General features: G+C 39.4%; 1 long non-coding RNA gene across 1 annotated transcript in view; it reads right to left on the bottom strand.

The window, feature by feature from the left end:
- Positions 1-12934, bottom strand: part of LOC140687548 (uncharacterized) — a 57987-nt gene that overhangs the window by 23581 nt on the left and 21472 nt on the right. The window contains exons 4-5 of the long non-coding RNA XR_012061929.1: positions 5730-5851; positions 4475-4699 (exon numbers count right to left, since the gene is read on the bottom strand). This is a non-coding gene — a long non-coding RNA (uncharacterized lncRNA). The remainder of the gene's footprint in view (positions 1-4474; positions 4700-5729; positions 5852-12934) is intronic.

The following is a 12934-nucleotide window of genomic DNA, read 5'->3' as shown; positions in this document are numbered from 1 at the left end:
ACAAGCATATCCTGGAATATAAGCTCTATTATCCAGGGTCCCCCACCCCGAATCTCACTGCGGAGTCCCTTAGTAATCAACTACCAAGGCACCAGCATAGAACCATGAGATCACTATTTTAGGTATAAATGAGAGTATTAGCTCATTCAATTCTAAAACAGAAACCTTAAAATAAATACTGAACTTACTTACAGATAAACAAATTTGGACACAAAAAAGTACAGTTTCTCCCCAAATTCACAAAGATAATAACTGGTAAAGGCAAGATTTGAACTCATCTGCCTTGAATATAAAGCTAAGTTGGAAATCCCCTTCAACTGTGGAGGACCAGCAGCACAGCCTGTCACCCTATCTTTGTTCAGATCTGGCTTTAGACAGCCTGAGACAGCACCCCTTCCTATGGAACTCGAGGGCAAACAATAACAATAAGGATTTTATACTCAGTAGTTTCCTAGGTCTCAATTATATAAAGTGTCAGCAGGTCAGCAGAAAACTCTGGGAAATATGAGTGGGTCCAGAGCTTTTTGCTGATAAGAAACTCAATCTATCAGGACAGAGTGACCTTCCCATGAGAGGCCTCATGGACATAAACTAAAGGCAACTGAGCAATGAAAACTAGCAAGAACATGGAACTCAAGCAAGAAGGATCCCTACCATCCCCTGCCCAGTTGCCTCTTCACCTTTGTGGACAAGACGGCAGAAGGTCCATGTTCTTGTCCAAGTTACAACATCATGGATTCTCACCCATATAATATTATGACTCTATGCTGTCTTAAGTCCTTTCCAACTAAAATATGATGACACCAATATCTCAGCAGAATGTCTATGTCTCCACTTTCTCTCTTCTATTAGGAGACTATATCTATGGCCACAAAGCCGAAATTCAATTAAAAACACCATGCACGAAGCCTGGTGAAAGTCTGTGTAAGAGACATTGTTCTCAAGCTCAGTGAGTGAAAACTCAGAAAAAGTGGTCCTTATCCCTCTGCAAGTGGAAGGTAGCCTGATTGTGTGTGTGTATGTGTGCACACGTGTGTGTGTAAATCAAATACAATGTATTGTGGGATGTGCACAGATTTTTTTTATGTTACTATCATTTCATGAGGATGAGCCAACCTTTAAAGTAATTTGAATCTACTATTCTGAGAGAGTCTCAGGATCTTTTGGTGGAGGATGGGAAAGGGGAAAGGAAAGGAGGAAAGAAGTAAATGAAGCAAAGCTGTAAGTATACTGCTAGGGAAAGGCAAGACATTAATTTTGTTCCTACTTGCATCACACACAAATTAGGGACTGGCTTTCCCACATGTCTTGTCAAGCACTGAGTTGCAGAAGAACAGGTGACAGCCCATTTCTCACTGAGCTTGTGACTGTACGTGGCATCTTATAGACACTAATTATTTAACCTGATCAAACAATCTAGCAGCAGGCTGTAATTCTCCTATTTTGAGAGATAAGAAAACAGATGTGAAAGAGGGTATACAGCTTGACCAAAGTCAGAGGACAAGTAAACTAAAGAAGATGAATTCAAACTCAGATCTGAATGCAGAGTCTGATCTTCCCACTCCGAGGGCTGGAAATTCCTTAACACACAGGGTCCCCAGCTCCTCTGCTTTGTTCCTGGCACCAAGCATTTCCCATGGCGATATTCTCCAGTTCTCAGACACAGCGCTCTGTGCAGCCAATAACCTCCATTCGACCTTGATCATCTACCTGTCACGCCCACCAGGCTTCACCAGGCAAGAAAGCTGGCTTTCAACTGCATACAAAGCCACCCGTTTTATCCTGGACTCTTCAGCGGCTTTTCCAGCGTAAACGCAGCCATGAAAGTGCTCACAGTTTGTACATGAGCCACACTACCTCTCTCCATCTCTGTCCCCACCTATACTACTTTGCTATGACCATTTTGAGAATCTTGGAAACAAATTTTTAAAAACAGAAAAGAAAGGATTCTGTAACAAGTGCTTAATACTTACAATTTTAAATGAGAAGTTACAAAGTGAGTATTTACAAACCGAATCTGCCTTCCTAGGTGTCAGTTTTAACAGTTAAAATATACAATAGCAAAAAATTCTGACTTAAATAATTAACAAAAACATCAACAATAATCTGGAATAAACTCAAAAGTAATGCCCATGTTGTACATGGTGGAAGTACAGGACTGTACTGTGGGGTAAAGTAAGAGGTGTGAAAGTAGAGACATCAACATTTTGTATGGAGGAAAGCAGTTTTGTAAAAATGTACGTTCTCCTAAAGATAATTCAAAAGTACTAAAAAATCCCACGACAGCACTTCTTTTTTTTTTTTAACTTGAAAAATTATATTAGAATTCTTCAGGAATAATAAAGTCATAATACTAACCAAGAAAATTTGGGATCGAAAAGAGAATCAAAAAATCGCACTGTCAGATATTAAATAAATGTTTACAATATGTAAGATATAGTGCTAGTGTAAGAAAGTAAGATTGATAAAAATAAACCATGAGCTCAAAAAGAGACTCTAGTGTACATAAGTATTCTTTACAGGTGGGATTTCAAGTTAAAAAGCAAAGTAGGAATTCAATAATTGTCTTGGGACAATCAGAGAATCCCCTGGAAAAAACAAATTCTATTCCAGTCATAATGACCACAAGAAAAATTACAGAATGTGATGTGAATATTAGAAAGTACTAATAACAGCGAATATAATTCTTTGCTCATATTAATTCAACTTCTCTTCACTATAACAAGTACCATCATCATCTCCATCTTAGAGATTAAAAAAACCTACAGAAGAAATTTATACCATTATAAGAAAGTATTTCTAAGAATAATATCAGGAATAAAACCCAAAAAGAAGACATTTACAATCTTAAGATTATTTTGGGCCACAACAAAAATGAACCTACTGAACAAAATGAAAGGCAAAAAATGACAAGGAAAAGCTCTCTGATACATGTTGATGAAGACAAGGGGTTAATGTTCATAATATACATAGAGCTGTCACAAAGCAACAAGAAGCTGCCTCACTTAAATGTGTGCAAAGGACAAAAGAGATCATTCACTTTTTAAAAGTCAGATGGCTAATGAGTGAAAAATGCTCAATACCTCACTGGTCATCAAGTGCAAATTAAAACAATGAAAAAGTACTTTTGCTCATCATATTGGCACATATTTTTAAAAGATATTCTAGCTAGTGTCCATCTTTGAGAGAACAAACTGTGAGCGATCTTTTGGAGGATGACATGTCAATGGATATGTAAACTCTGAAAAACGTGTGTACACACAGGCTGAACTCCACATTTTGGAATCGTTTCATTTAGAAAAATTCAGTTCAAAAAGATGTACTTATCAGAGCATTTACACAGCACTGTTTACAATGGTGAGAAGAAAAGCTGAAGTGAAATCATATCCAGCGATAGAGAATTGGTTACATAAGTTATTCTACATCTTTTCATGCCCCACAGGAGAAGGAATTTCTTGATTCACTTGAAAGGAGCCTGTGATTTATGTAGTTGTCACATCCAAGGACTAAATTTCCAGAAAACTTAACGAAAATAATACTCATACAAGATCACAGGAATGTTTGTATAAGAAGTATGCCAGTCAAACACCCTTTCTGACAGTGGAAAATGGAGAAAACTTAAGTGTCCACCATCAAGACAATGATGTGGTAAATCACGGTGAGCTGTGGGCACTAAAGTTCCGGTGTTTCGGCGTGGTCCAAGGCCTTGTCCACAGTACGCTCCCACGAAAGGTGTCCTTACACAAGAGACCAAACCTGCATATCAGGAAAACCCTCTACTCTATCTGAAAGGACCGGGTGAGTCTGGAGAGAGAGGACGTCTGTGATATATACCTGAGTGAATAAACCGAGCTGCAGAAAACATATAGTATGGCCTTATTTTTCAATAAAGCATATATACACACACATAGACATAGATTTCTCATATACGTGTATGTATGTGTTTATTTATATGACATAGGCATAAAGGTCATGAAATATATACTCCACATTGTCAGCAGTTTTTACTCTCAGGAAAAAAGGGGAAGGGATGTAGGGGACTTTCGGTACCACAACAGATCTCTTTTCAGAATTTCAGTTAAGTATACTTGGAATTTAAAAGTTTATTTAAGTCCAAAGTAAAATGGACGAGGACTCCACAAGACAGAATGCTATACTAGTCATTAAAAATCATGCCAGGGGAGATAGAATATTGTAGAAAAATGTGTAATAAGCCGAATGGAAAATGGAGGTCTCCACACAGTATACAGGCACACATTGCTCGCTGGTTTTTATGACAGAGGTAATACACACTGATGAAAAGAACAGAAAATAGATGTTAATGTGTTAATTATTATCTCTGAGTACTGGCACCAGGATAGATCCATTTGACCCTTTTTTCATACATTTATATTAAATACACACTATTTTTCATCTGAAAAATGCATTTTTAGATGTCTAGTACCACACATTGGAAAATTACACGAGTACTTACAGAAACAAATAACTAGGAGACACCGCAGCAGCGTCACAAAGTGTAGAAAGGGCGATCCTGAATAACACCGCGCAGTTACATAAGGACCCACAAAGTGAGAGCACCTGCTGTAACAGGGCGCGGCCCCCTTCCATTTGTCAGATGTGTCTTCAGGGCTGAGGCAGTTCTGAGCACGGCCAGTGTCAGTGCTGGTGTCTGGATGGATGCCACTGGAGGTGAGGGCACCTGCAAGCCGAGAGGAAGAACAGAAATCATCCTCTGCTTTTTCTGTCTTGTTTCTTTGTTACTTTTAAAGAGAGGCGGAAATAAGATAAACTGGATCTTTCCTACTGAAATTTCAGTAATGAAACCATTTTTAAAGTGATCACAACTTATATTCTGCCTATGACTGTCTTTTCAACAAAGCATCATATTTATAAAATGTTAATTAACTCAGTTAATTAACTCCCTGTTGAAACATTCTAGTAAAGAGCATGAACTGCAGTATGTAAAAGAACCACACCTGCAGTGACTAGCTCAGCTGTCTTGACGGCAGTGCAGTCAGCCCCCACCATCCCGTGGCCCTGAGCTCCTGATGCTGGTAAGAGAGCGCGCTGCTGCCTCAGATGGAAAGAAAAGGTGAAAGCATTTTCTGAAATCTACAGCACTGACAAAACATAACTGATAAATCCCAGGCTCCTTTGAGGCTGTCATTTTCCGTTTCTGGCCAACACCCGTCAATGAGCAGAACCACCCCATTCCCGAGTCATGGGACTCACGTGGGCAGAAGTTTTGGAGAAATTTCCAGGTATAGAATGTAAATCAACTATACATAAAACTCTGAAAAAGAAAAGATGCAATAATCTGATTTTGGAAGACACTAAAATATTCTCCTAAGCCTTAGTACTTGGAAAGGCTGGGCTTCTACTAAGCCACTTATTTATTTCACAGCCAATGAGCATCTCCCACAAACCCTGTTTCCCTGTGTCTGCTGGGAGCTTCAGGCACATTGATGTTGTCTATCTTATAAGTCACAAGGCAGAGGCGTGTGTCTCACGCTGGCAACTCTCACACAGGCTCAACTCCTAGCCTCACTGTATGAACTTGGCCCCATTTTCTCACCTGTTTATTTGGTACCTGTTCTTCTGTAAGCTGCCTGAAATGCTTATTGAAACAAGTCAGAAGAATGAGTGGGTAGAGAAATGGACAGATGGACAGGTGAGAGATGGGCAGAAAAACAGAGAGTCTCCAAGAGAAGGGGAGCAATCAAAATTACCTATGCAAAACCCTCTTCTAGTCAGGGAAGGAAACCACCACGGAGAAGTGTGAAGAGGCAGGTTGCTTAGGACTGTTTCCTGGATTCCATGAAAAGTCACACCAAGAGATGAGAGGGTAGAACTATAAATAATAAAAGAAAAAATCATGCATGTTTGAAAAATATATCTACATTATGTACTTTCTAAAGAATAGAGTCAAATTAGCAAGGCCCAATAACACAATCCTTGGGTATATACAGAAGTGAGAATCCCATCTCCAATCTGCAAGGCATCCCTTTGGAGCACTGAGAGTCTACACGGTGCAGTCATAAAGCCATCACCGCAAAAGCGATGCTATCCTGCACTTACGAGGAAAGAGCAGCTGTGCTCGGTCTGCCTACACGTGTCTTTTACACCCCTCAGCACCTCTACGGGGGAGGGACGCCTAGCGAGCCCCATCTCTGCAGGACAGAAAACAAGTCCAAGAGAGGCTAAGCCGACCTACCAATTCTCCATCTCACAGGACTTGTCACTCCAGACCAGGACTTGAACTCGGACCCACGTTTGTAACCACAGTACTACCGTATTTTATGTGCTTTTTGTGTGTATAATACATTTGTTTCTGGCATGAAAGGGTATTTAATAAATGATCGGTTGTCTTGTCTATCTCATTAGTTCACAATCTTTATATTTTTGAATTGTACTCTTCCCCTGGAGAAAGGAACGGAAAGAGCGGGGGTCAGAATGAGGTGGGGCTCCATTCTTTATCTGTTGCCTCATCTCATCCAAGTCCCCAAACAGGGAGAAAGAGCAAATGTTCTCTTCATCATTTAAAGAGAGGGCTCCAGTGACGGTGACTTACTCAACCCCAAAACCAAGTCTGGGGGAAGGGCACATGCAGCAACGAGAGCAGTATCACCTGTAGGAAGGCAAAAAGAGCTCAGGGGATGGCTCAATGGGTCAGCCTGATTTCATTTCAATCGATAATACAATAGCACACTCTAAAAAAACTAGAATGCAATGGATTTCCTCTTTCTTGACATCTAGCAAGTTTCCACATCTCACATGTAGCATTATCACGAACTAGTGAAAGGAAGAGTCCACAGACAAGGAAAATCAATGCCACAGGCAGGCTGAAACACAGGCTGGAGGAAAGGAAGGGAAAGGGCATAGTAAAGAAGAGGGGAAATTCTGGGAAAAAGACATCATCACAAGGACTCTCAAGCATCATCCAGCAATCATATAATCATTCTTTCAAGAGAGAGTTACTTAGGTCCTATTTTGTGCAACATTGTACAGTGGGCGAAGCAAGAGCACAGCGTCCATGGTGGCAGCAAGCTGCGGAGCTCCAATACACTTCTGATCCCGGTACCTTGCACACTTGTCCTCAGTATAAAGGCAAAATATATAGTAAAATAATCCAATGTAAACTCTATGCAATGCTGAAAAAAATTAAAGAATACCTAAATACCTGGACAGACACACCACGCACATTCCTGAATCAAATGACAGCATTCTTGGGATGGCAGTGCTCCCCAGAGCGATCCATATATTCAACGTGGACTCGATCACAATCCCAGTGGGTTCCTCTGCAGAAACTGACTATCTGCTGCTACAATTCATATGGGAATTCGAGGATCTCAGTAACCAAACCGTACTTGAAATAGAAGAACAGTTTGAGAGGACTTGTAATTCTCAATTTCAAACCTTACAACTGTATCTCCAGGTGAGATTAGAGGCCATTTTTAAGTTATAATTGTGTTTATCCTTATTTTCTAAATTCTGTACAACGAATATACCTGTTAGAATAAGAAATTTAAAAAGTAAGGTATCTTTTAAAACATGCAAACCTATTCATTCATTGGGAAAAAAATATTTTGACTATAAAGAAGTAAACAAATATCTAGTGAAAAAGGACTATTTAAAAACAAGAGTGCATTTACATTTTTTGTAAATTGGAAACTGAAAAGCACAAACACATCAAGTTTCTAGGGAGAGTGTTGCAACAAATTAATTGTTATTTCCAAAATTCTAATTGAACAATGAAAACTCAAGAAAGAGAAAATCTTGATTGACAGCCAACTGCAAACACATGGAGAGCAAAGGCCTAGAAATCACAGTTCCTTTAACTCTGCTACTAACCCAATAGGAGAGGAAATTCCTCAGTGAGGGGACAGTGGAATCCCATGCATAAGACAGGATACACAGTACAAACTGCACTAGAATTGGGGGTGATTTCCATAGAAGAATTCTAAAGTTACAACATTGATGAAAAACTATAAAAACACTGACAGACAGATTAAAACACACAGTCATATATATTATATAAAAACATATGAAGTCTGCCCCCATGTTGCATAGAAATACAAACATATTTGTTCATTTATGGGCACTGATTACTTTATCCCAGGTAGAATATTTCAACTAAAATAGATAATCAATAATACACTCCTCTTGTCAAAACTAGTTGATAAGTTACTCTGCTATGTATGCATAATGTGTCTAAGATAGATTTAAAATTAGTGAAAAAGATTTTTGTATGGTTTCTTGAACCCTTCTCAAAACACCAAGCTTAATTTTAAAATAAATCTGAGCAGTATTTCTATATGATCTTTTCCCTTGTGAAATGAACAACACAGTCTGTTGTCAAAATTCTTTCCTTACAATGATTCACGAGCACCGTATACTCACAGAACTGCTGGACAGCAAGGCACTATCCAGACACTGTGACAAATCAAATGAAACACAAGGAAGACAGTGACCCTATTCTGCAGGACTTATAATCTGTTCCAACACCGGGTTTTTATTTGATTTGTTTGATTGGTTAGAAAAATAAAATCACTCAAGTACGTTCTTCTTTGAGCATTATGTAAATCATGACTCTCTTTTTAGTGTCATGAGCAGGAAAGACTTGAGTATGAATTGATTAGATCAACTAGGCACAATCATCGCTGGAGCCTGTGTAATAAATAAGTACATGAGATCTAAAATAAACCTACACAGATCTCTGCAAGGAAAATGAAGAGGTGAGTTCCCCAATGAGAAAACAAACAATCAAGAAATCAAAAAAGGAAAACTTTTTCATTAATGATTCCAGGCAGTAGTGGAGCATGGTGGTGAAGATCACAAATGCTGGGGACAAACATGAGGGTCTGAAATCCCACAGCACTGGGTAGCTGTGACACTGATATTTCAGTGAAATTTTCTGCACCTCAGTCTCCTATCCATAGACTGGGGACAGCCACAGCACCCATCTCCTAGAACAGTCTTAAGAATTAAGTTATTTTTTATATAAAAGTTTAAATAAAATACCTCAGATTTTAAATATTACCCCAAAAGCTCAAGGAACAAAGAAAACAGTGATAAATTGGAGTTCATCAAATGTTAAAAATTTGCTTCAAAGGACACCATCCAGAAGGTGAAAAAACATCAGAGAGGAGAAAATTTTTTCAAATTATTTATCTGATTAAGTATTTGTATCTTCAAATAAAAGAAAAAACTCCTACAACTCAACAAGAAAAAGAGAACTCAATTAAAATGTGTATAAAGTATCTGAAAATGTATTTTTCAAAGAAAATATACAAATGGCCAATAAGCACAATCAAACGATGTTCAATATCATTAGCTGTAAAAGAAATCAAGTCAAAACCACTAGGAGAAACCGCTTCACACTTACTACAATAGGTTATAATAAAAAAAATGTGTAACAAGCACTAATGAAGACACAGAGGAAGCGGAGCGCGCAGCCCTTGCTTTTGAGGATGTAACACAGGGTGGCCACTTTAGAAAACAGCCTGGCAGGTCCTCAGAGAGTTGAACATTTGGTTTATGAATGACCCAGCATTTCTGCTCTCTGGTCACACAAGTAAGAGAACTGAAAACAAATGTCCACATAAAAATTCCTACAGGAGTATTCACGGCGCCATTACTCTTCACAAACAAAAAGCAGACACAACACAAACGACTATCACCTGATGAATGGGTAAACAGTAGGGCCCAGATATACAGTAGAATATAATTCAGCAATAGCAAAGCATAGAGTACTGACCCAGGCCACAACCTGGAAATACATTGAAAAAGTTACTCAGTGTGAAAGAAGTCAGTCACAATAGACAGTTCCATTTACATGAAATAACTTGTTTTACATGAAATGTCCAGCACAGGCACATCCATAGAGAGAGAACAATGGCTGCCTGGGGCTGGGGGAGGATGAGGAAGATGGGAATGACTGCTTGTGCATACAGGGCTTCCTGTTGGGGGATGAAAATATTCTAAGATTGACTGCGATGCACAATTCTGGGCTTTGAGTAAAAACCGCTGCACATTTTAATGGGTGAATTGTATTAAAACTGTTAAGGACAAAAGCACCTAGGGCCAGAACCTTCAAATAGTAAATGCAAATTGCTAACTTTTATTACAGGAAGAAGAAACTGCCCTCAGCATGAAAGCAGGAGATCGGCAAATATGGGTTAACAGAATTGGACAAGAGCATTTCACTTGAAAGAGTTGCTGAGTGTACACGAAATATTCAGAAATAGGAAAATCAGCTTGACATCACGAAGAAGCATTCTGCTTCAAATGCAGATCAAGGATTCGGCAAGCCCAGCTGCTACAAATAACCAGAGAAGAAACCTGGTTCTTACAACAAGCACCAGAGCCAACAAGGAAATGGTGGTGAGGAAAGCAGGCAGCCAAAAATCTGGAACAGTTTGCTACAAATAATTTCTCCACTGAAAATTCAAAAATAAAATGAAAGTGATGCAATGCTGAGCTGGCCTCACGTTAAAGGGCTTCCTCTGCTGCTCGACAGTTCTGTAACCCCGAATGAGAGACTCAGGAGAATCAGCATGGCTCCTGGCAGTCCCCAAGTGACTGCCCTCCAGCACGTTTACCACCATCACATCTGCCAGGGTTGTATTGCAGAGAAGAGACCAACTTCTAAAAGGCACAGGAAATGTTTACCAGGGAAGAAAAGGCTGCTGTCAGTCCTGGGACAGAGGCAGTGTGAGCAGAGGCCAGAAGGCTGCAGGTGAACTGGAGCAGACCTGGGGCAGGAAGGGACCACGGAAGAGCAGATCTCAATTTTCTACTCTCTCTCCCTCGGGTAGGAGAGATAAAGCCTGCATCCTTCTCACCTGGAACTGTGGGTTCTGGCTGGCAGAAGTCTTACGTACAGGGAATGAATACTCAAGACTCTGTGGAAAAAGTCACGAAAGAGAGAGGGCGTAGGGACCCAACTCCACGAGCCTCTCAAATGATCCCATATTTATTGTGTATAATCAAAGGAAAACGTCATTAACAGTTGTGTGATAGTAAGCAGGAACTTGGGGAAAGAAGGATGAGACAGAGATTGTAGAATCCACCATGAGTACAAAGGCTTAGTGTATCTTTAGGTAAGTCATGGGGTGAGGGGAATAAGATACATTCTTTAGACATGTGAATTACAAAGCAGACCACCAGACCAGCTAGGTCCTTGCTTGGGGGATAATAGAGTATCTAACTGCACACAAGCCCAGCCTTTATAGCTGTGGGCCTGGGTCATTGCTTTGCGATGAGCAGAGTGCTATCTAAAACATCATCTACGCAAGCAAAGCATTATCTCTGCTTTTTAAGGCAAGGAGACAGGAGTGAGGATGCACAGGCACTTGCTTGCAAAGCAGTTACTAAGCATACGTTTTCTTCTTAAATTTGACAGGCGGCTGGGGTCTGTTACAATTTGTTAACCCAATCATGGGCTCCCACATGGAACCATTATGGAGGACACCCTAAGGTGACAAATCCTGGCTCTGGGTCTTTTCCTGCCAGCTTCAGCCACTCTAGCAGAGTCTAGGCACATTCCTGAATAATGATCATACAGAACCACCCACACTGTTAACTCCTGGTGCTTGAAACTTAATTTTAGCTCTACACAACTTAACGTAGAAAAGTTTCAGAAATAAAAGATATTATATTTACTTTATATCTCATCATAGGACTGATTTTTCTGATTGCTCTAAGCTGCTTCTTCTTGGTAAAGCACCTAATTCTGCAGGTGAATTCAGTACTTTCTTTGGGCATAACTAGCCAGTTTGGGCTCGCTAACTTCTATTGGTCAAATACCGATACACTTAATTGATTTCATTGTTCATCAATTTCAGCTGGGAGCAGAGGGAGTGTCACTCTGTTCCTCAGCCCACCCTCAACCCTTATCATCAGCAACTCAGGCCTCCGGAAACCAAAAAAAGCTTTTGTTTCCCTTCTACAGTTTCAACAAACCCAACAGGATACATAAGCCTGGAGAAAGAATTCAACACAAATGTTAAAACAAAAATCAATAAACCTGAAGCAACTCCATCTCCGAATCATGATACACAATGACATGAGATTAAGTGTGTCAGGCCCAAAGCATGGGTGAGCCTGACCACCTGATTTCTATTCTTCAAAGGAAGGAAAGTTTTCCTATTTTTTATTATCACTCTGTCATTCTTTCTGATTAAGCCAAAAACTAGTTTATGAAATAATTAAGCATTGAAATAACAGATTTTTGTTGTATCCATTACAGAAGGCATTCAGAGGTGTTAGGAAAAACCACCTCTGTAAAAAATGCAAAATTTCTTCCACTGTGAAGAACACGTATACAAAATGCAACAGAGAATTCAAGCTCTTGTGGAGAGGAGCAAAAGCCACAGAATCAAAGCAAAGTCATTACTATGAGTCAACTCAAAATTCACTGGACAATCATGTTCAATGCATTCAATGAAATTTAAAGGCATACTGCAAACCATACACTTAATGATCTGCAGGCTAGAGGAAGAATTTCTCTCTTTAACAGACAAGAGTAATCAATAGGGTGCCCCACCAAACAAGGACCAAAGAACAATCAGGTTTTTAACAGTTCTGATATATCAGCATTTTCTAAAGATCAAAATCCAGAAATTTTAAACATTGATTCACACCACAATGAAACAAGCACTTAAAAAAAAAGAAAAGAAAATAAGCACATAGAACATGTACATAGATCAATGAGAATTTCTTGAGACGCTGGAAGAAACAGGCTATAGTCTTTTACTTGAGAAATAAAACTACTTTTAAAGATAAATGCTAAAACACATTTCATCATTCATGTTGCCTTGAAAAATCTGAGGCACTTGTATCTGATTAGAAAAGCAATTCTGAGTAATAGTGTGTTACAATTCAGAGCCAGTTTGCTTTAGAAGAAAAGAGAAAAGAAAAGCTACCGTTTCTC

This window comes from Vicugna pacos, chromosome 20, assembly GCF_048564905.1.
Source record: "Vicugna pacos chromosome 20, VicPac4, whole genome shotgun sequence".
Lineage (NCBI taxonomy): Eukaryota > Metazoa > Chordata > Mammalia > Artiodactyla > Camelidae > Vicugna > Vicugna pacos.
This window is presented reverse-complemented; position numbering and strand designations above follow the sequence as displayed.